The 27,522-nt window shown below is 18.5% G+C and overlaps 1 protein-coding gene and 1 long non-coding RNA gene across 7 annotated transcripts in view; both read right to left on the reverse strand.

The window, feature by feature from the left end:
- LOC108003729 (PH and SEC7 domain-containing protein) overlaps positions 1 to 27,522 on the reverse strand; it is a 137,908-nt gene that overhangs the window by 109,096 nt on the left and 1,290 nt on the right. The gene's annotated exons all lie outside the window — the stretch shown is intronic.
- LOC133667360 (uncharacterized) lies at positions 5,847 to 8,024 on the reverse strand. Its single transcript, XR_009832785.1, has 2 exons — positions 7,463 to 8,024; positions 5,847 to 6,215 (listed from the first exon to the last, which is right to left on the reverse strand). It is a non-coding gene; the product is annotated as an uncharacterized LOC133667360 (long non-coding RNA).

Below are 27,522 nucleotides of genomic sequence, written 5' to 3' on the forward strand. Positions count from 1 at the left end.
CGATTGATAACAAAAATATATATTATGGATGACAAATATGGACATATCTAAGTTAGAAATAAGAATCGATTGCAAATTTTTCGTAGAGATTACCTAACCTCGAATAATTGTAGATAAAGCTTAGTTCACAGAATTTCCTCTCTTCGGTGGAGCATCGCCATAGGGTATATCCTCTTCCGCTTACTCTCTCTCGATTGATGACGAGGGTTGGTTTTAACGTCCTTAACCCATTTCGCAGCAATGTTACGTTAACGCAACATAATGCTTTAGCTTTTTCTCCCACTTTTCTCTCTTTCTCTCTCTTTCCTCACCTTCTCTATCTATTTATCTTATCTATAACTTTTTCTATCTTTCTTTTTTTTATCTTTCATTCTTTCAATTTTATTTTCCATTTTATTTTTTAAATCTTCGTCTTTTTTATAGTTAATATAGTTTTTTTTTATTGGTTTATATTCTTCTGTTGTATTTTTTCCCTTTTTTTTTATATTTTCGTTCTTTATTTATTTGTTCTCATTTTTCTTCTTCCATTTTTTTTAATTTTGTTCTTTTCATCGCTCTTTTTCTTATCTTTTTATTTTCTTCATTTTATTTTTTCTAATTTTTTTTTATTTTCTCTACCTCTTTTCCTTTTTTATTTTTATCAATCTATTTATTTTTTTTACTAATTCTTTTTATTTTTTTAATTTATCTTTATCTCTTTTATCTTTTTTATCTTTTTTGCTTCGTCACTTTTTCCTTAATTTTTTTTTATTCTTTATCTTTGTTATTTCTTTCATTTATCTTCATATTTTTCTGCTATTTTCTTTTCATTTTTTTCTATTTCATTTATATTTTTTTATATTTTATCATCATTTTTTTCTATTAATTATTTGTTTTTTTTTCTATTATTACTAGAAGATTATTTTTTAACCTTCTTTCTATTTTTTCCTCTTTTCCTATATTTTCCTATATTTCCTATATTTCTACTCTTTCTATTTTTCTTTATGTTTCTATATTTTCTTTATTTTTTTTTTTTAGTTTTTCTATATATTTTCTATCTCTTCTCTATCTTATTTTTTTTTTCTAATTCTGTTTTTTCTTTCTAACTCCATGATCTTCTATCCCCAGAAGCTGCTCTTCAACGTCGTTCGTTAAACCGTAGCAGAACGTTAACGATGTCCTCTTTCTTTAATAAAGAGCAGTACCTTCAGCGGCTTCATGATCTTTAATTAATACATTTTGTCACAGCCTTATTATCATGTTCGATCGAATGGCTTAAGAATAGCAAATCGACCAGACCATTTGTCATCAGAAGAGTTAATGCAGAAGAGAGAGCCGACAAGTGGTAGTTCGTGGACAAAAGTAGTTAGTTCGTTTCGTAGGGGAGTGGACAATCTCAAATAGTAATCAGAAGATCATTAATGAATTAATGATAGAAGAATATTGAATAGAATAGATTGTAATAAATTTACAATAAATATATATATATATAATTTAACATATTATATAACACGATAAATGTAAATATAAATATAACATTATGTATATAATATAACATAAAAAACTTAATTCATTTTCAATATTTTAAAAAATAAGAACGAAACATTGTTATTTTCGATATTTTTATTTTATTTTAATTAAATATAAAATATTTATTTATATCGAATCCCAATATAAATTGTATTTTTTATATGATTTAATAACTAATATATTTTCAAATAGTATTTATTTATTTATAAAAATATTTTTTTTAACATTTTAAATTATTTCAAATTTTTTGAAATACTTTGCAAAGAAATTTAGATTTAATTAATTATGAATATTTTAGAATGATTTATAAACATTTTAAAAAAGAAAATCTATATGTAAATTCGAATCTAAATTTTTTATCAATTTTGAAACTAATATAATATTAATATAATAATTTTATGAATAAAATAATTATTTTATAAGTTTTTTTATAAATTAAATGATTTTCAATTTTTTGTAAGAGGATATTTTATGCAAGTAATATAAATCTTCTTAAATTATAATAGATTTAAAACTTTTCTGAATAGTCATTTTCACATTTTATGCACTTTTGCGATTTATTTGCAATCACATAATTGACAATGAAAAATATTATTTATCATTTCTTTAATCTAATCATTATAAAAAAAAGTTTTCTTTGTCATAATACTAAGAATAATATTTTTAGATATTTATATATAAATTTTCTTCTAAAAAAAATTTTTTTGATGTAAATAATAAAATATCATAATATCAAATGTAAATAATAAAATAGTTATATGAATATTTCATTATTTACTATTTCATTATTAAAAGTTTTTATCACTCTAAAAATATGTTTGTTGTTAAATTCTTTAATAATAACATTAATCTTAAAAATAACAATTAAATTATTTAGTAAAAGGAACATTGGTTAATTTTATAAGATAATAAAAATCGAAAGAATATAGACACTTTCATTTTTTAAATTACAAGAAAGCATTTATAATTCTACATAAAATTTGTTTAAAATAATAGTATTATTAGAATAGTATTATTAGTAAAAGATTTAAAACTTTTCTGAAACAAAATTTTCAAATTCAAAAATTTAATAAATACTTTATGAAGATAAATTAATATACTTGCATTTGATGAAAATAATTATTTCTTAATATATCATAAAATATATTATTATTGCTTTTGATTATCATTATTACTTGTTTTAATTATTTTAAAATAACCTATTTTATGTAGTATTTTATATATAAAAAATAAATTAATGTATTTGTAATTAAAAGTTTATTTGAAAAAAATAATCATTTTTTAATATGTATGAAATATATTGTTATTGCTTTTTATTATTATTACACATTATTCCAATTATTATTATATTTATTATCTAATATATCTACTTATTTTAAATATTATTTCAAGAATTTTTCAATCATGAAATATAAAATAGTTCCTCAAATAATTAATTTTCCAATTTATTATTTTCCCAAATATTGCTCAAGTTTTAATTAATTAAATAAAATGACAAAATGACATCATTTGAAATTATTCATCAAATTATAATTAATGTTATTTAAAATAATTTTTTTTAAATTTTTATTTGAAATAAATTTCATGTTTCTAACTTAGCATATTTATGTGACATTATTGAAAAATAATTTGAAATATTTAAATTATTTTTATCTCAATGTTTAATCAAAATTTTAAACTATCAAAACATATAAAAGCTTTCCTTCCTTAATCAAATCTTTATTAATCAAACAATTTGATTCTCGAAACTCTCGTGTCTGCAATTAACTCAAATCTAATTTTACCTACAAAGATACAAAAGAAAAACCATTCTTTTGATTCGAGAAAATTGCAAGTGAAGCATCAGACAGAATGAATTAACGGAAATTAGCTGCATCTTATGGAACAGTCGATTCTTTTCGATAAGTATCGAGAAGGCTCAAGCAGCCTACTAAGATGTCAGATGGCGCCAAGAAGACGGTTATCATCACATGATGTTCCTCAGGTACCAAAGCACTCTTCATCTTCCGGACCCTTCTCCGAATATAAGTATAAATCGGTTTCGATAGCCGGAATCGATGCTCTACTTCGGATAAGAAAATAAAGCGGCGGTTCAAAGACAATGGATAAAAGTGCAAAAGTGAAGAGTTTCCATTCTGAACTTTTTTTATATCTTCAAAAATGTACGAAAATTCGAAAAAATCAGAATCTTGATAATAGCCATAATTTTAAAATAATAAGGGATTCGAAAACGCCTCAATCATAATATTATGTTTAATTCTCAAAATATATAAAATAATCTGAATTGATTAAATGTGATTCAATTCTTATAATTTCATAATTTCAAAAATTTCGAAAACTTAAAGATAAAAAAAATCTAAAATCATAATCACATTTAATCTTCGATGAATCATGAAATATATCCTCTTACAATGAAAGATTTAAAAATATTTTAAAGATTAAAAATTTGAAAACTAATTACATTTAATTCTTGAAATATGGACTTGATTGAAATTACTGAATCAAAAATAGTTTACATTGATAAATTTAAACTTGCTAAAAGTTACTTAATTTTTTATAAAATATTTAATTGACGTTATCAATGAATTAAATACGATAAAAATGACCACCAAACAACAAAAATTAAATTTTTAATTCTAAATTTGTCACAGAACGAAATATTAATTAGAAGGAATAAAATCAAATCTCAAATTTTTTTCATTTTTTCCTTTTGTATATAATTTCGCTTAAGAATATTTTTTACAATAGTAATAAAATACTAAAATCTAAATATTTTATAATTAGATTACTAAGATATTAAATTACTATTAAATACTAGATTAAAAAGATTTCTCTATCTCATACTATTATATTTAAAAACAAAAATAGAAAATATATTGGAATTTTTAAAAATTGATTCAAAATTTCAAAATTTTATATAAAATTAATTTATTATTTTGATATTACAACTTGTTAGTTGAATTTGTATAAAGTATACAAAAATTTCTATGATTGACATTATGCATAATTTATATAAACTATATTATTAGTCTAATATTACAATTTGAACAATATTTTATTATCGTAGAACAAAATTTTAATACTATATATATACATACTTAGGATTTTTATTTTTATCAATTATAAGTATATTTTTTGTATATATATCTCTAAACAGAAAATATATTTTTTTAAAAAAATATAATAAAGATATATTTTGTTTAATTTTTCTTTTAAATAATTTTTTTTATTGAAGACAATTTGAAATATTAAAAAATTTCAATTTGATAAATATTGTCAAAATATTGTTAATACTCGATTCATAAAAAAATATATAAATTCAAATATAATTAATATAGATTCAAACAGTTCATTATAAAATATTTATTTTATATATTCTCTTTATTTGTATTCAAGCATTTATTCCATTTATTATAAATAAATTTATATTGGTTTATTTACTTAAGCAAATAATGGATATGTTTTCAATTCTGACATATCTATTTATAAAATTTTTATAGTCCGCATTTAGATAAGATTATTTGCTAAATGAGAATATTAAACTATATTAGCGTTCTAGTTTAATAGAATTAATAATCATTCATTTCTATCATTCATATCATTTATTATAAGTAATATTATGAACATTATTCTAGATATTCATTTCATATTTTATTTTTATATTATGCTATATATTTTCTCCAATATTAAAAATTATTATTAAATTATTTACATTTAATTTTGTTTTATGTTTCATTAAAACATTTTCTTTACTTTCTTGCCATGTATGTTTTTTAATGTTTAATAATTAGCATTATCAATTTAGAATTTGTTATTTATTATTTTATTATTTTTAATAAATCAAAAAGTAACAAAAATGTTTTGAATCGAAATTATATTCTTTATTACTCTTTTAACTCTCTTATTACCCTAAAAGCATGATTCTGCACCTGATATTATGAAACATTGCAAACATACTTATTAGATATAACATTTATCTAAATGTTTGTCTAATACACAGTATAATAGCTAATTCATTCGCGTCAGTAAACACAATCGGTCAAACGATATCACTGCTGTGTCTTAATTTACTCAGACCTCTGCTCATATGAAATTTATTATGACATTAATTCTGTTCAATATTTTCATTATTTTTTCATAATATGAAAATATTAAAAAGATGAAAATTATATTATAGGTATTTTAAGTATTATCACTATAATATTAAAAATTAAAATTTTTTTAAATTTGAAAATATTTTTTGAAATTATTTGAAAATATTAGATTAATATATTATATAAGTTTAAGAAATTTTATATAAAAAAATTTTATAAATTTTTTAATAAAAAATCAAAACATTTCAAGCTTTTTTAAAAATTATATTTTAAAATTTAAATTTTAAAATTACTATTGTAAAATAATGATAACAGTGTAAATTAAGTAAATTTTATTTAAAAATATATTTCAATCTTCTTTTCCAATTTCTAAGAAATATTCTTTAAAAATAAATAAAGTCACTTTAAAATTAATTTCCAACATGACTTCTATGATACATTAGAGTTCATTTAATATGAAGCTGTACTCAGCTTTCCAACTTTTCTATTTTCTCTTCGAAGAGTAGCGCCTCCAATGTTTAGCGAAAAACACGGCCCTGGACAGACTTCGTATAATATACTTGTAGAATCGCCGCACCCATTTCCGTAGTGAGCTCGTTCATGGTGTTTGTCCTAAGGAAACATAAACTCTCGACAAAATTAACCTATTCAAATAAATACTTGTTTTCTTAAAATCAAATGACTTATGATTTAATATTTAAAAAAAAACCGTATTATTTATTATATCAAATTATTTTTATTTTATTGTATAAGAAATTTTTGAAATAATTAGAAATTTAAATGAATAAAAATAATGATATTAGGCGATTAAAAAATATCAAGATTGTCTTTTAACAATAAAGACTTAATAAAGAAGATGCAGTATATATAATATTTTATCCTTGTATATAATATATTTATCATATATATAACTAGAATATGTAACATCGTACAAAAATGTTTTTTCGATAGCTACAATAATTATGAAATAAAAATTAATTACTCACAAATATCAATTGATCCATTTTCCACCGAGATAACAATAAATTTGAGTTATTTATTTTTTATATTTATATTAAAAACAACAATTTCAGTATAAATATGGAATATTGTTAAACAAAACATTATTGAAAACTTATATGCTTCATAAACTTTAATGCTTCAATATTATTATATATTGTATATAATCTCATTTAATATCTTATACAAATTATATAAATTTTATTATAAAAAAATATTCTAAAATAATTTTTCTTAGTAAAAAAATTTCTGTTTTTCTATCTAATTTTTATTTATTTATTCTTTAAATAGAAAAAGATAAGTAAGAAATAAATAATTTATATTTATTAAATATAATACTTTCCAAATCAATAATATTAAATTCGCAAATTTATATATTAGTCTTTTATCATTCGATTTTAATATATTATACATATAATAAAATATAATAATATACAATTATATATTATTTTAAAAAAATTTCGATTCATGCTATAAATTTTTTAAGAAACATTAATTATTAGCTATTAATTATTAAACATTAATTATTAATCTTAGATTAATCACTTCAAATCGCATTTAATAATTAAATTCCGCCATAATATATATATTTTAATTCAATTTCAAACATTTGTCCTAAAAAAACTAACAGATTAAAATAAATTAAGCATTCTGAGATTAATTCACTGTGATTTCGCAGTGAAAAGCAAAATCATGACAACTGATATCGTTGAAAAGCACTTCCACACGATAATTTCACATACGATGGTATGCTATCGAACTTCGTGAGATTTCGAATGGAAGGTCTTTTGTTTTTTAGCTGGCGGCACGTTTCTATTCGCAGTGCAGATAAGACGATATTTACTCCGGTGATACTTCACCTCGAGAAAAAGATATATCGACTCGTTCTACCGTCACCGTTCACAATGCAGGACGTTGCATCCCATTCCGTTTTTCAGATATCGTTTGCTCGCTATTCACTCCAGTCTCGTGCCAAGCAGGCCACAGAAAAGAGACGAGCGCAAGAAACAGAACGCTCTATGTTTTGTTTTCTCTCTTTCTGGCACATTAACTTCTCTTTCTCCTTTCTTCGTTCTACTACGACGTTCCTCGAGATTCGTGCCGTGCCTTCGAGGCAAAAAAAATAGTTTACAGACAGTGCAAGCGCAGGTTGAAGGCAATGCGCACGTTTAGACCATTCCAATTCGAGACGAGTTTCCAAAAGTTCTCTTCTTTTGTTTCCAGGCGTTATTTTCGACAATAATTTATTACAATAAAGGAAATGTAATTTCAAGTTTGTTTTTTCAATTGAACATAGTTAAATAATATAATAAAAATTTTGATGAAAATAAATAGTGAAATTAATACAGAATAAATAATATTATATTGTTTAGAATAGTATAAATTATAGTAAATTAGATAATAAAATAATTAATTTTTCAATAATATAATTACAATTATTTTAATAATTGTTAATTTCATTTAATTAAATAAAATTCAATTCTTTCTTAAATTTTTTATATGTTAAACAATTAATTTATTAGATTAGTTATTTAATTTATAATTATCATATAATAAACAATTATATATTAATATTTTAATTATTTGATTAATTTTATTTTTGCTTAGTGAATATATTTAATTTAATTTCAAATATTTTAATAAGATCATTATACAAATAATGTACACAAGATGTATTAAAATACTTTACTATTTCTTTTTTTACGATTAAATGTGTTATTTTTTCATATTTTTTCATATTTAATATTATAAATTTTCACCAAATGATATGAAAAATATATTCATTTCATTATTCATATAGTATTTCGAAAATATTTAATCTAATTTAAAATTTTTTTAAATAACAAAAAAATATTTAATTGTTTAAAATTATTTGAAATTAAACTTTTTTAAAAATAAAAAATTAAATTTTAATTGTACTTTATGTTTCTTTCTATTTACAATATAAAATCTAATATGTATTATCATAATTAATAGAATATATTACTTATTAAATTTATTATTTAATCAAATATTTTCAAAATATTTATTATAAATGTTTTATATGCTATTTATTATCATTTTATTATTATCATTATTATTATTATTATTATTATTATTATTATTATTATTATTATTAATCAAATACTTTCAGAATATTTATTATAAATATTTTATATGCTATTTATTATTATTATTTTATTATATTATTTTATTATTTTATTATATTATATTATTTTATTATTATTATTATAATACAATGTAACTAAATGTAACTAAATGTAACTAAATAGATTATTTACCAATGAATAATTTCTATATTCATAATAGTATTCGAATTCCTTTAGATCTTTCCAAATAAGATCCTTTAATGACATTTTAAATTTTTAAACCATATTTATGTACATATAAAATACTTACATATCTACAATTATTGAGATACATTGAAATTCGAAATATAATGAATATTATATCGAATCACAAATACACATAAATAATTGCAGTCATAAAATAATAAAAATCTTAATAACTTTGGTAGTAACATTAATTCCGTTTATATTGTAGAAATAAAATATATTATAATCTTATATTATATTAATAGAATAATTAAAATAATTATTAAAAATAATTTATATTTATAATAAGATATAGAATAAAGATATAATAAAATTGATATAATAAAAAGATATAAAGATAGAATAAAATATATAAAGCATGACAAACTGTTTTTTTAAAATTACTATAAAAAATTGGGATGTTCTTATTTAAATTATATGGTTCACAAAAACTAATTATATAATTTAATTTCATAATCATTAAATTTTTATTTGAAGTTCAATTTAAAAATAAAATATTTGTAATAGAATAGTATTCATTACTTGTAATTATTTAAATTATTTGAATTATTTATCAAACTAAAAATTTGATTAAAACATTTTTTTAATTGTATTGTAAAAGATATACAATCACAAATATGTTACTGCAAGTAATACATCATATCATTGAAATTTAACCAGATACATGAGAAACATCTCATATTTCATACTTTAACACTAACAATAAGATCAAATTACAATTACATTTGCTTATTTGCCTATCCTACTTGAGCAATAAGTTTCATTTATGATATTTGATGATGTTCAAATATTAATTCTCTTCATCTAATATATGAGATATAAGAAGATTTTAGACTTATTCAATTTTAAATTATCCTTTATTTTAGAAAAAATAAATAAAATTGTAATAGATTTTCTTCATGAAAAATGCGTTTTTATAAATTTATAAAATTTTTTTAAAAAAAATATAAATCAATCATTTCCAAAAGTATAACCAATTACTTTTTATGATACTTTCATGAAAAAAAATAATTTTTGTACAAGCAATGTCTAATTTATATTAAAAAAAATTAAAATTAGCGTAACTTTTTGTTTATTGGATTTTAGTCATCTTTTAAAATAAATTATAATATATTTATAATTCTATAATACAATATTCTTATTTTTTCAAAACTTTTTTAATAGTAAATACAAAATCATAAAGATATAGTAAATGAAAGAAAAAATATGCTGAATCAATTTTTAAAATTGGATATGTAATTTCCGTTTCTAATTGAATTTTATGTTCTAATTATAAATCCTTCATATTTCTCCCATTTATAATATAAAAAAAAAAAAGGTAAAAATTCTATTATCCTTTTAAGTTTTTTTTTTTGGATGTGCTATTTATCTTTAAAAAATTAACATATATCAACAAAATTTAATCAAATTCTTAAAAACCATCTTATAAAATAATTCTATCGATTGTCATCTATCTCAGCAACAACGATTTCAAAAATTTATTTTTTTTATCTATCATGATTTATTTTGTGGCAACGTGAGATAAGAATATTTTACCTCTAGCGTGAGTCGTTGACCTCTTTTTTTCGTAAAGCGGACACATGAGAGTAGAAGTACAGGAATCGAGAAACAGTGGCAGCAAACAGAACTTAGTCACGAATAGAGAAAAACGAAAAAGAAACGGAAAGAAAAGAAGAAATGAGCGCATGGCATGCCGAGTATTTGTGCCAGTAAAACGCAACTTACGAGAACCAATTAAAACCAGGACGAATCTTTGAATTCTCACACGTGCAAGCGCACGCGCAGGCGCGCAATCGAAAGCGACTGCGCAAAATATGCCTTTGGAAATGTTCGCCAAACCGCATTTTTATTCTAACGAAAACAATCCACTTTTGGAAGTATTACTAAGTTCTTATGAATATTAGAATATACATGTAGAATATTGCGTCTGTTATTTTTTAAATTTCAATTATTCAAATATTTACATTTTTTTCCCCTTTTTAGAAGACATTATTAGTGAATGCTTTTTTCAATATTGATTCCTCTTTATTTGATATTTTATTATAGTCAACCTTCAATTTTAATATGTGAAATATTCTTTTATATTATATTTTAATTCTTTTATTATAAATGTGGATCATTTAAAAAAAATTTTTTTAAAATTTGAAAATATTTGTACTTTATTAAATGCTTAATAAATTAAAGATTTTAATTATTCTTGCAAATCTATAATATAAAACATGTAAAGTATTATCAAAATATTATCATAATTAAAAAAATTATAATTTAAATCTTATATTTGAATTCAAGATCATTAAAATATATTATTTATTATATAAATTTTTTTTAAATTTAAATTTATAATTTATTAATATTGCAATTTATAATAGATTAGTTTAATTAGATATTTATATAACTTTTTTTCATATTACTTGAAAATGCATGAAAAATCATAGCAATATACATTGTAGTATTAAATAAGGATTTTTAAATTTTTTTTGGTTCTAACAAAATTTTTTTAACTTTTATTTCTGTACGAGTCATTTTAGAAATATTTGACAATGATGTAATATTGAATATTAAAAAATAGTGTATAATTAATAATCATAAATATTTTGAAAAATTTTCTGAAAACTAGATTTAAAATCTAGATTTATTCAAGATATAAAAGATTAACATATATTATTAATCAAAGTGATCTGTTTTACTGTCCTGATTGCTTTGATTATCATCGTTGACAGTTAGATAAGACTCTGTTGTAACAAGTGAATTCTTGACCAGGAGCAATTACTACTAAAAATACATAATGTACTCAATAAAATTATTATATTATTACATTATTATATTAACAATATGAAATACCTTAAAATAAAAAAAAAAGTGAAAATATAACATAATAATAATTTGTAATTATATTTTATAAATCTATATATAATTTGAAAAAAAATATTATTGTATTTATTGTATTTGCTTTAGTAAAAACAAATATAAATATAGATATAAACATTTAGTTATATAGATATAAATATTTAGTTTTGTTTTTTAGTTAATATGATATTTGATATATACGATATAATATGATATATAATTATTATTTCAAATTTTCTTAAAAATATTTATTAAACTCATTTTTTTCATTTTTTTCATTACATCTTGAAAATATTTTACTATCACGAATAAAATATACAAAGTTCTAAATAAATAATTTTTATAAAAGTAAAAAAAAAAATAACACAAAATGTTTTACTGAGTTTCTACATCTAATCATAAATTTATTGAATTCAGTTTACTATTTATAATATCAGTTTTTCTAATATTGAAAATTTTATTAAATAGAAATTTTCTATGAATTCATTGATGTATATTATGAAATCACAAAATCAAATGTTAAATGTATATATCCATATGTATAATAACAGTGAAAAATCTTATGAAGCTATGATAATTATATATTTCATAAAAAGTTATATACTTGACTGATAATAGATATTCTATTTTTAAGTGTTCTATTCTCAATTTACTGAATAAAATTTATAAATCATTCAAAAATATTAAATATTAGATAATTGAAAAAAATTATAATATAAAAATTTTATATAAAATATTTTACATAATATTTAAATATTTTTCTAAGTATTTTTTTTATTTATTTATTTCTTTCTTTTTATGATTTTTAAAACATAAAATAAATACAATATATTTACTCTTTTATTATCGCATTATAATTTATAATTAATCAATTAATTAATTATAAAAAAATAATTAAAATAAAATTCTCTAAATTAACAATTTTCTATACAGAATTCCAAGAATTGCTACATTATATTCAACAATGAAATATTGAATTAATAATTTTAATAATCTGGAATTGGAACGAACAATTCAATAAAATATTATTTAATATATAAAACAATACATATTTTTATAATACATATTTTATATATATCCATATGTAATATTTTATATTACAATAAAAACTTTTAGATAATTTATAATTTTATTCAAACGCAATTTCACTAATAACATGCATAAAATCAATTATTAATGGAATGAAACTTTCCCTTTAAACTAACAATTTTCACCATTAAAAGAAGCAAGATTTTCACATTCGACTCATGTCTTTAGACAGCTTTCGCGTACTGATGAAATCCAATAATTTCTTAATTCCCCGATAATCGTGCGTCTCGTTAGGCATAATAATTAATCATACAATGCATGATTGCACATTTAAAACTGCAATGATAATGACATTGGCGCACATTAGAGAATCAATGTGTTTAAATATCAAAGGTAAAGAATTGTAGTCGATAACTTACAGAATTATTATATATAATATGGCACAATACGAATTAATAGAAAAATAATTATTTCATTAATTCAGCAATCTTCAACCAATATTATCATATTATAAGAAATTCATAAATTCATATTTAATAAGATGAAAAAAAAATCAAAATTTTATGATAATAATATTTTTTATAATAATATTTTCTAATAATATCTAAAAAATTTGTTTCTAATTTTCCATTAGACACATAACTTCTATAAAATTAATTTCTGAATAGAGAAGAATTTCTAATTAATATTTCAAGACTTTATCGATTTTTTATTTTTATTATATTACTAATTTTGATATTTTTTCTTTTAATTTTATATTTATATTATAATTTTATATCGTAAATTTATTAATATTTCGAAATGAATAAAAAAAATGATATTTACAATATAAATGAGCAATGTAAATAATTTTTTCTTTAATATATTCCAAATATTCCGAAAGAAATATTAAAAATAATGAAATTAAAAATAAAATGATATTATAAATTGTTGAAAAATTTATCAAATCAAATTTTAATAATTTGAATATTATAGCAATTTTTACTCGTTATTACAAATCATAAATAACAAAAAGAAAATTTCCTTCAATTTTCTAGTATTATAAAATATATAAAAATATATATATTATTATAAATTATATATAAATATTATATAGAAAAAATATATTATAAATAACATAGAATAAGTTATTATTATTATTATTATTATTATTATTATAACGATAATCAATTCAAATTAATTATTTATTCATTTTTTTTGATATCTCGTTATGATATATTTAATTTCAATCGAATCTTATTATTATTATATATTGTTATGTACAATATTATTCAATCTTATAATATTATATTATAAGAATATAGTATTAAATTTAATGTAATAAATAAATATTACTTAAATACAATATTTAAACAATTGTTATATATATAAATAAATATATTTTGTTTCTATAGATATTATTTTTATATAATTAGTATTTCAGTTCATTTGAATAAGAAAATGATTTTTTTCTGATACTTGAAGAAGTATTTAAATAAGATTTTTTTATCAACATTATTAAATATCTCAAAAATATAAATTTTTTACAAAATTAAAATAAAAATAAGTACTAAATCATAAGAAATTGTAAATAATCAGATTATCTATTATATTTTATTTGAATCAATTATTTAAATATGATTTATTTATTTAATTTTTCTCTTTTAACATAAAAAGAATTATATTTTCTATATTTTTATATTTCTAATAAAAATATAATAATAAAATGTTGAAAAGAAGAAGATATATTTTATCTTATCTATATATGGAATATGACTAATATTTCAAAACTGTATGATTCTATACTTGATTTCCAAATATCAATTCAAGTAAAAAAAAAAGATATAAAATTTATTATAATTTCTGCATTTAAAAAAATTATATATCATCTATTTCATATATTATTCTATTTCTAGTTTCAAAGTTAAAAAATTTAGTTGGATTTTAAGTTAAAATATTTTTATTTTATTTTTATCTTTTATAAAATTTAATCTGAAATTAAGAAATTACTATATACATTTTTATATATACATATAAATTTTTTTATAGTATATACATACTATATATATATATATATACAATAGTTTAAAATTTAAAAAGTTTTTGTAATTTTAAGTTGTTTCCCTGAACAATTTAAAAGAAATGAATAAATTTAAAATTTGACAAAAGCAATTATAATTTGCTTTGATGTAGCTTTAATAAATGTTACATAATAACAATATAAATATATTTATTTTTTCATTTTCACATTTTCTAACAAAGTAATAAAAAAAACAATAGAAATATCTTAAAAAGAGATCAACAACTTTATGAATACATATCTTCAACATAACAAATACTTTACGGCTTAGTTTTCAATACCGTTCATTATTCAATTTTATTAAAATGATATATTTCGATAAAGTAGCATGAGGAAAATTATACAACTTGCTTAACTATACTTCAAAGTTACGTGTATTCCCGATTCAAGGATATATTTTTATGCAAAGTCCATATCAAGCTATTTTTTTCCACGTCGCTACTTTGTAGAACAATAGATCATTAAAAAACTATATTTGATACAAAACTGAAAAAAATAGATTTTTGAAATAGATAAATAAAAATTTTTTCAAACAATACAGAATTTTGAAACTAAATTTTTCTTTAAAATTTATATATATATAAAAATAATATCTCAATTATTTTGAAGAGAAATTAACTTTATAATTTTATTATAATATTTACAATATATTGATTATATTTTTGTTATAATGATTCAAATTTCAAATTTTATATAACATAACATAAAAAAAACTCAATTTATTTCCATCATTTAAAGTAAAAATATAAGAAAGATAAAACATATTTATCTTTGATGCTTATTTAAAAGAAACAAAAAATAAATATTTTATTTATATTGATTCTTGGTATATATAAATAATAAAAATATACTCATAATTTTTAGATTAAATGAAATATTATCTTTATATATTTTTAATTCCATAATATTTACGTATGGAATCATTTTTACAATAAATATTTATTTTAATTTATTCACAATTTTTTTCAACTCAACGTAATTAAAATCACTATTTAATATTATACTTTTATTTTATTGAATAAACGAAAAAAAAAGACAATAAAATTTTTATTAAAAAATTTGAATTTATATTTTATGCTCTACATATTTTGATAGAATCGTATTATTATGTATTAATATGTTTATATATTATATATTTATGAAAAATTTAATAAAATAGATATAATATATAATATATAAAACTTAAATATAAACTAAAATAAAAACTTATTAAAACTTATTGTAAAATAATAATTAGAAAATGAAACAAATTCTTCTTTAATATAATCATTATTGAGATATAGTTGAAAATTTATTAATACATAGCGAATTGAGATATAGTTGAAAAATTTATTAATATATAGCAAATATTTATTAAGCGATATATAATTCTGAATTCAAACAAATATTATGTCTAATTTGATTTTGAATGCATTAATTAAAGAAACTAATAGAAATTACCATTCATTTTTTATTATTTATCATTATTTATCATTCATTATTAAAAATAATTAAAATTAATTTTAAAAAAAAACATTTATTTTTTATAACAAGAATATTAAATATTTTGAAAAACTTATTTCAAACGTTTTATTAATGAAAATTTTTCGAAAAAATAATCACATTATCTTTTAATTTGATTTAGACACGAATATCACAAGCTGAATAGTTTTGTGCTATCGAAAAATAATCATGAAGGATAGTTTTCTCATGTTTATATTGAGAATATAATGAATTCCTGATTATATTCTGATAATATATTATATATATAGTTGAATATTGTTCGTTACGTATTGTATATTTATTGATTTCATCATATCTATTTCTTATTTCTTATTTTTCAGATTTCAAAAAAAATATAACTAAACTAAATAAATTTATTTATAATTTCATAGTTTCCCTCATTATTAGCGTAAATTGAAAGATTTTCTTCATGGATTTAAATATTTTAAAAAAATCGAATTTTAAATATTTTAAGATTTAAGATATAGATATTAGATATAGATATTATTTAAGATATTAGAGAAAGAAAATTAAATTCTGAACATTTGATTTAAATTTCTTAGGATCTTAAATTTCGGAAATCTACTTAAAATCTCAAACGAAATTGTTACATTCTCTTATCAATTTTTTTAAAATTTATTTTAACCGTATTTCATTAGAATCAGTTTTAATTAATTTTATTAAATATTTTTCAATATTAAAATAATTTAAACAAATATTTAAGAAAAAATACTAATACAAAAATGAACTAATATTGAATTGAAAATATTGAATTGAGAAATTTATATTATTTCATTTAGTAATCGAAGAATATAGAAATTATAAAAAAATAATTTTCTTGAATTTATGTAAATATTTTTATTGAATATATTTTATTGAAATATTTTTAACATTGGCTAATTCTTAATTTTATTTTAAAGATCTCTGCAGTGCAAAAGAATGAATCAAATTGAAAATTGAAATAAATCAAAAATGAATGAATTTAAATCGTTAATATTAACTTTAGAATTATAATATATGAATAATGTCAAAAAACTTGAATAATAAAATTATTATAGAGATCGCAAAATATTGTTTAAGTCATTATTTTTATTTTAATTATATTTTTATTATATTACTTTATTTTATTAATAATATACTAATATAATATTATAAATAATTAAAAATTATAATTATAAATAAGAGCGAGAGATAAGTATCAAAAATGTTGCCATTATCAATTGTGACAAAACTTAGATATTGATAAAATAAAAATTACGATTATTATCATAATATAACATTAATCGTTAAAAAATCACAATTAAATTGATAAAATTATTTATGATATTAATGGTTAAATCCTATTTTAATCTCAATTAGATCTCAAATATCTTTCTCGATTAATTTAATCGCAACTGATTAAAAATTTAATTGTAATCATTAATTTATTTATCATTAATTAATCATTAATTTTACTTAACACTATATTATTGTTGAATATATTATGTATATTATATACATGAATAAATTTATTAAATATATGGCTGGAGTTTAATTTATAAATTCCATTTATTTACATCATTTCATTTATACAAGATGTATTTGAAATGAATGTAATTATCTTTTAACCTTTTTATTATTAAAAAAATATATTTCAATAATAATCTTTATTTTTTTTTAATAGAATTACATGTTTTTATTCATACAGATATGTAGTTCTATAAATAATTCATTGATTTCAATATATTAGTCTTCCAAGGTCATTCAGAGTTATTTACTTTCGTTCAGAACTTTTCGAGTATTCCAAGATTTTATTCATTGATCTAATTGTAAATATAATTTAAAATTTTATTTTAAATTACACTAATGATATAATTATAAGATTTTTGATTTGATATAATATGTAGATATAATATGTATTTTTATGGAATTTCATAGAAGAAATTTTATAAAAGATTTATGAAAGAGAAATATTCCTATTCGTAATAATATAAAAAATCATAAAGAATGATTACTAATAAATTATTTCTACAATATTAAAAATGTAAGATATCTTTTAGAGATAAAGTAAATCCATGCATTAATTGGGATCATCATTTTGAATACCAATTGAAAAATAATTTCTAGATAAAGATAAATTTTAAAAAACAATAAAAAACAAATAACCTTGAATAACTTTAGAACATTAATATATTTAGATCGATGAATTCATTATAAAAGATGTTATAAGTTCATTTAAATATATACAATATATTGAACATATACAATTGAAAATATATAATTCCATTTTAAAAAATAAAGATTATTTTAAAATATCTAAGGCACATTCAATTACGTAAAATTTTAATATTATAATATGTCTATTTAATGTTATAATATGTCTTCCTGAAACAAAATAAATTTTTATTTGAAACATTTCTTTCAATAATGAATACTTTAACAGATAAGTACATAATTCATTTCAAATGTAGATACATGTAGATGTGAATGTCTTTATAATATAATATAATACAATTAGAAATATAAATTACATCTTTTATTATATATCTAGAAAATAAGTAAAAAATTAATTCATTATTATTAGACTGCAGATTTTTATGTAAATTTAAATTTTTATAAACATGATTAAATATAACTTAAATAGAGATTCGCTTCATTTTTCAAAATAATAATAATAATAATACATGTTATATTTCAGATATTTTATATCTTTTTATATGTTATGTGTATTCAGTGAATTTTTGAACATTCAAATTTTGTAAATGCATAAATATTTGTAATTTATTTATTATAAAATTGTTTCCAAATTTATGATATTTGATTATTATTGTCTATTTAAAAAAAAAAGTTTTATGGAATTTTTTTACATAAACGTGAAGTTCTCTTATAATATATAAGTTCTATTATAAAAACATATTTATCTTCTAATATTCAGATTAAAAAGTATATATATATTAAAGTAAAAAAAAAATAATAATTAAATTTCATTAAATTAAAATTACATTTTGAAATGTAAATTTATTCTTTATTTTTTATTTTTTTTATTTCATTAAATTTAATTATACTATTCTATATCACAGAAAATTAATATAAAAAAAATTCGATACTCAAAAAAGATTGGGAAATACTGTTGTAGAAAATAAAGTGTCATGGAAGTACATACCTTGACACGAGGATCTACACGCAATGTCCCACTTTCGATCGTGATCGATTTAGATCGAATTACCCCTTGGAAATTCAACGGAAATTAATACGTCAGATAAGTGCACGATGTAAGATATAAGTATCGATCGTAACGTCGATCCGATATTGCAGAAGCTGTGGATAAATAACTACGGCTTCTCAGATTCGATTTTGCCAGTTCTCTGGCACAATATCTATAGATATATAGAAAAGGTTTAAATTTGATCTTTGACCCGCTATATTCATTACTACAAATCAGCGTGTTGTTGCTTTACATAAACATAATATAATAAAAGTCAATAAATATATTTTTAAGAAATATAAAAATTTAGAGATTTAATGTTTTTATTTAGAAATTAAAATATCTTTATGAAGGATTAAGATTAAATAATTATAGAAATAGATATCTTTTTTAAAAAAATCAGATTTTAGAAATATTTTTAAAAAATATTATAATTTAAAAAATTTAGATTTTAAAATCTAATTTTAAGAAATTTAGAGATATTTTTATAGAAAATTAATATTGATTAGTAAAAAATTTAGCTATTTTCTTAAGTGATTAGATTTAGACATTTTTTTATTGAAATTGAAAAAGATTTAAATATTTTTAAGAAATAATATTTTGAAAACTTGAATATATTTGTTTAGATAACATTTAAATATTTTCTTTTTAATAATTAAATTTTCAGAATTTAATAAGTGAAGAATCAATAAAATAAATTTAAATTTTATGTTTTATAAATTTAAAAATTTACTTCTAATTGTTAAAATATATAAAATATATTTAAAATCTTATTATAATAATGATTAAATTAAATTATATTTAATGATTAAATTGTTATTATTTATAAAAAAAAATATAAATAATAACAAAATATAATTTCATAATTCATAAAAAAATATAACATAAATATATATATATATTAAAATTATGCTATTAATTATATAAATCAACAATTAAATATATTACATTATTAAATTTCTAATATACATGTACAGTAAATCTTCGAATGATTCTACATCATCAATCGTTATTCCGATCCACAAGATTACCGAGACATGGTAACAGGCTCAAGAACCCTAATTACATAAACCAGGAAGGATCATTCGTCTTCCAGCTATCAAGGCGATCAATCGATAAATTCGAGAAATTCGACGATGTATACGCGCGTCAGACTAATTGTTCAGGTTCGCGTGCAGGTTCTATCAAGAAACTTCAACTTCTTTTGTCGTATATGTTATCACGCAACCATTGCATAATACTATTCTAACAGTGAATTATACCTGAAACGAGATGCGATATACTGAGATCGTAAAATCCGTCAGTGATTTGACCATAATTATTTTGAATTGTCACAGAAAAATTCAAAGAAATATATATTTGTATAAATATATAATGTATATATATTGTATATGTATATGTATAATATATATATATATATATATATATATATATATATAATGATCGAAATCTCAATTATGATTATACGATATAGATAAAACAAAAAAAATTAAAATTGTATAATTATTTAAAAAAAACTACTAATCTGCTAAATAGAAAGTAGTTTTTGTAAAAAATATAATATATATATATATCACATATTTTATGAACCAAAAAAAAAATTTTCATTTCAAATATTATAATCTTTGCAAAGGTATCAATCAGTTATTGACATCCTAATAGAAAAGATTTCTGATATAAAATATAAGTATTTATTTTATGACATTTTTTTTATAATTATTTGAAATAATCTTTCACATAATTGCATATATGTATATGTTTATGATTGAACAACTATAAAATAATAGTGCGAAGTAAGAAATAATAGATAAACAAGTATCTTTGAGGTATTTTCATGAAAAAAAGAAGCATAAGAAGAAAAATTTTATAAGTCAGCATATTTTACATGTAGTTCACATGCGATGTATCATGAAAATGAAAAGAAAACCGTAATGAAAACTATTGCTGTCAGAGTTTGAACAAACATAGTCTCCTCAATAAGCTATCAAATCATTAATTTATATTGTCAAATCGCCAATATTAGCTACATTTCCAATATTTTACATTTAAAAAATTGTAAAGAAAATCTAAAAATTATATATATATAACAAAATTATATATATATAATTATATATATATAATTATATATATATAACAAAAAATCTTAATTTTTTATTTAATAATTATCTTATAAAAAAATTTTTTATATTTTATATAAATTTTAAAAAATTTTTTAAATGAGATTTTGGAGATTTAAAAATATTTTTCAGATATTACAGATATTACAAATATTATAATATTTTCCATATTGGGATAGTGAATTTGGAAGTGATATTTATAAAATTTAATAATATTAATTTAATAATATTTCTATGTGTACAATATACAAAATTCAATTTATATTTCCTCTCAGTTATTTTTAAATTTTTACTTTAAATTATCATATCTCTCAAGTATATCACGCTCTATTATCCAATGCTAATTTACTAATAGAGTTAAACTAATAGAGTTAATCAAGAAATCATCATTATTAAAAAAAAAGAGATCAAAAAAAATTCAGTTCTGTGAATAAACAAAGTTCGTTTTCATTTTAACGAGCACATTTGCGATTACGTGTATCTTATCAGGTGGATATATATATACGTTATTTAATTACTAAAAACAAATAGGTCGAAATTAATTTCATAGTTAAAAGGAAGAAGAAAGTTGATCAGAAGCATGCATCGCATATAGTAGGAAAAAATATGCTTATATGCATATTTGTATATTTTATATTATAAAATAATAGATACACAATGAAATGGATTCACGATAGTTTGTTAATATATTTCGTGAAAACATATGATTTTGCAGAGGTTGATAAAAAAAGTTCGAAAACTTGAAGAATTATATTACTGTTCGGAATTTCTATTTTAATTGTAGTTTATGATAAATCTGGAAATTTTTGATTGATCGAATGGATTGAAGATTGTTTTAAGATTAGATTAATAAATCTAGATTAATTATTTGAATTTATGTTTATATTTAAAAATAATGGAGGAATAAAAAATAAAATCCATTTGTATCTAAAAGATAAATGATAAATGAAAAGATAAATTTACTTTTTTTTTTTAATTAAAATGTGAAAAAGTTTTTAACTTTATTTTTTTACCGGTATATTATTAAATGTATTGTTGAAACTAATATAAATCTTCTGTTTTACTGATAAAATTAAAAATTATTTTATCAATAAATTTATTTTATGATTTGGGATATATTTTATAAATGTAAAAAAATATAAATCTTTTCATTAATGAAGTTAAAAATCAAAATTTATATTTAAATATAATTTTAATTATAATTTATAATATATAATTTATAATAAGTTTTTTATTATTAAATAAAATATTTAAACATTCTTTTCTTATTCTTTTCTTATTCTTTTTTTATTGAAGTTAAATTTTGTAATTTATATTTATTTTAATTTTATACTTAATTAATTCTAAATTTTTTCTTATTAAATGAAATATATATTTGTTTTGGTGAAATTGAAATTTGTATAAAGAATTTTATCTTTTTTGAATTTTCTAATTAATTTACATTTTTTTCTGAAATGAAATATAAAATTTTATTTGTATTTATAAAATATATAATGTAGTAAATATATAATGATTTTTGATAATTTTCTTTGATTCTAATGAAAAAAAATTGTAAACATTAATAAAATTTATAATTTTTTGTGAATTGATTAATTGAATATCTAAAATTCTTAATACAGAAATCATTCATTTTCAACATAAAAACATTATTTCAATAAAAAATAACAATAAGTACCTTCAAATAATAGCCATCGAATTAATTGAATCATTAGTTATATTTAAAAATAATTTTTTTCAATTTTGAATAACAAAAAAAAAGAAATATTAAATAAAAAATATATTGAAGTTTCTAGAAAAAGAAAAAGAAATTCTTCTCTTCAAGAAATATCAATAAATATTAATATCTATATAAACAAAAATTAAAATTGATTGTAATATAAAAAACTATTCAATAATTAATTTAAAAATTTTTATTAATAAAGGATGTAAATAACGAAATTAAAATTTTATTTTATTATTTTATATATTATTATTAAATTTTATTATTTTATATATAATAATTAAATACTGAAATTTTTTAAAATTCAATATATTAAAAAAAAATTAACATGAATAAAATAAATTCAAAATTAATGGAGGAAATGCAGCATATTTAAAATATCTGTTTGTTTAAAATAAATAAAAATTTTATAGAGAATGAAAACGAATAAAGTGAATAATATAGGAAAACTATAATATAAAATAATATAATAAAATTTTATATTTCAAATAATAATATCTGAAACTTTAATCTAATTGAAAAATTAAGTAATAATTTTATTACAATGTAAATAATTTAAAATAACAATATTCCAATTTTTATTTTATAATATTAAAAAAGTAATAATAAAATTATTTTTTTTATAACTTAATCAAATAAAATAAAAAATCACTATAAGAATAATCATCTTAGATAAATATCAATTTTAAATCTTAAAATTTATATGCAATAATTAGAAATATAACTTTGGAAATCTTAAGTTGCATATTGCATTTGATACATGAAACAATTCGTACTCACTATATTCACTTTTCTGTTTTTATTTATTAATTAATTAATAATTCACATTATAGAAGAGATACACAATAATTTTTTTAATAAGTTTTATAGAATATTTCAAATTACATTCATCTTGAATATTCCGAATTTTAATAATATTAAATATTAAATATTAAATATTAAATATTAATTTATTAAAATCTAAAATTTCATATATTTAATCATATATTTACATATAATTTCATATATTAAATCATACATTTACATTTAACATTTAACATTTAACATTTAACATATTTAACATTTTGTAATCTTAAAATCGTTACAAAATTAATATGAAATCATAAAATCATAAAATTAATATAAATGAATTGATTAAATAAATTATTTTAATGTAGTTTTAATTGTTTTAATTATTAACTATGATTGCAGCGATTGAATATTATTTGGAAAATTTTAAAAAATTAAAATTCAATTTCTTTTTATTTGAGTGTTATTCCTTTTTATTCTATACATATTGAGTTGGAAATATCAAAATTATCTGCAAATATTAATAATTAATTAATACTATTATTATACTATTATGATATTACAAATTAAATAATATTAAAATTAATATTAAATTTTTTAAATATTTTGATATTCTAAATTATTATTAATATTTTAAATATATTTTCTTTCCTAGTAAAAATACTTATATTCAATATTTTATATATTTCAATATTTTTTAAATATTTAATGCTTCATATTTGTTTGCATTTTATATTTGCATTTTTTTTTCATTAAGTTTAATATTGCAGTTATTAATTCTATGTAAAAATAATAACTCAAAATAACTGGTAAAAATAGCATATATTAAACGTGAAATTTGCCATGACTCATTAAATAGCAACTGTTCTAACCTTGTTCTGATGTTGTTTTCTACAATCAATGCAAGAAAACAATTTTACAAATACTATAATATAAGTTTTAAGAAAATTGTTAAATATATATGCTTTTTGTAATAATTAAATAATGAATCTTAAATATTGTGATTTAATTTGCTTCCAAGATTCACAATGATATTTATGGTATATATTTTAAAATAAAACAAATAATTCAATTCGTCAATTTCGTTTTTCACATCACTATGCCCAAAGAAATAAATCCAATAAAATATTTCCAATTTTTTGCGAGGAAAATATCAATATGAATTAAGAAATCATTAAAACGATGATGGCAAATTAAATTTTTATTTTGTTTAGTATAAACAATATTGTTATATATTCTATATTAATACGAAAATATTTATCTTCTATGGAAAATATCCATTAGTAACAGTCCAGTAATAATAATGAATGATATCTATTTATTTTTTTTAAATGATTTTATTTAATTCTGACTTTTATGAATTTATATTCTTTCATGTATTTGTATTTCGTATCGAAACAAAAAATATTTTCATATCTTCATAATAAGTAATGTTATCTAATGTTATCTATTTTGAATTGCAATTCATCATTGCCATATTTATATAAAGAGTTTTTTTAAAAAGATATCCAAAGTCCATCATACTTATGAAATGTATGGTACACATATTTATAATATATATTACTATGATCTAAAATTAATATCACAAAATATGATAATAATCACATGAATAATATATATTTTAACCACGTCATTTTACTTAATAGAATTTTAAGAATTCCAAAAAAAAAAAAAATGGAAAGTAGGAAAAAGAGATAACTATATGTATACATATAGTAACATTCCAATCACGCGTAATGACTACTCCTTTGTTATATGCATTCTTCTTGCGAATGACAGTTATGCGGAACAAAAAGTTATACGCATGCGCGCTCTGCTCTTTTTGAGACATTCTCTTTGATTGCTTGAATGTATTACACTCCAATGTGCCATACATAGAAATATACATTTTCACTCATATAAAACTAATCTATAAATGTCTATTCATAAAATTAAAAAAGAAGGAAATAATTCAATCTTTGAAGAAATTTGTTAAAATTTCAAGAAAATGTTTCATATTGATTTATTTCATAATTAGAAAAAAAATATATCATTTATAATAATCATTAAATTTATTTTTTATGGTTCTTTTTATTTACGATATTGCAACCACCATTGTAGTCTATAAACTTGTTGTGAAACTGGTTCACATAACGACGGTTAATCTATTTTGCATCTGCTATTCAAAATTCGTATCTTTTACCGACGTTGGTAAACCAAACGAACAAATAATCGATCTATTCTATGTTAAAATCAAAAAAGAGAAAAATAAAAAAAAGAAGAGAAAAAGAATACATTCGATTCATAAAAAAATATGAGATATTATGAAAAAAATTATTAATCGTAAAAAAATATATAATATATAAAAATATACATATTTGAAATGTGCAAATTAGTTGATAATTTCAAATCAATTTATAATACTATTTGATGTAAATTTTTTATTGAAAAATTTGATTATATTTATTTATTAAATTTGATTATATTTATTTATAAAAATAACATTTTTTTTAATTAATATTGATATTTTTGTAATAAAGATATGAAAAATTACTGGAATATTCAAAATTTAAAAAATAAAAAATAAAAAATAAATAAATATATAAAATATATAAAATATAAATATATAAAATAAATATAAATAAAAGATGTTGGAAAATTAAATATGATACTATAAATTGATTTACTGTTTATATAAAATAAGTTAATTTCGTTTTTTTAGTTATAACGACTGTAATATTAACTAAAAATATTTCAGATTTGAAAATATGAGAAATCATTTAAAAAAACGATATCAGATAAAACTGATATAGATATAGAAATATATAAAATATCCATTTTTCTTAATTCAAATTTTCCGATTCATATGATCTTTGAGAAGAAATACCTTCCCCAGGAAACAGGAAAGAGAAAAAGAAAAATAAAGATAGATATAAAGAGAAGGGAAAAAGGAAAGGAGAAAGAGCATACGAACAGAGGGACCGACCGACAGGCTGGAATGTGGCCGTTAAACCGATCCCACCCAACCAATCAGCATCTCCGCACTGTCGACGTTAAGACGGGTGTAATATACATATTAACTAAGATATGAAATATAATATTATTTTTTTCGATTAAATTCAATTAAAATTATCGATGATAATTTTCTTATTTACGAATTTCATAAAATTTGTATTTTTTATTTTCAAAATTAATATCGTTACAAAAGATTTTTTTTAGGAAACCGATACAAAGTAATAATAATTTTTTAATACCATCCTATTTAATTTATGTTAATATTATCACAATTTTTGATTATAGAATAAAAGGAAAACGATTTGAATTTCATGTATATTTATATCGTTGTAAAGAGTTGATAATATTTCAAATAAAATAAAA

Source organism: Apis cerana, linkage group LG15, assembly GCF_029169275.1.
Source record: "Apis cerana isolate GH-2021 linkage group LG15, AcerK_1.0, whole genome shotgun sequence".
NCBI lineage: Eukaryota > Metazoa > Arthropoda > Insecta > Hymenoptera > Apidae > Apis > Apis cerana.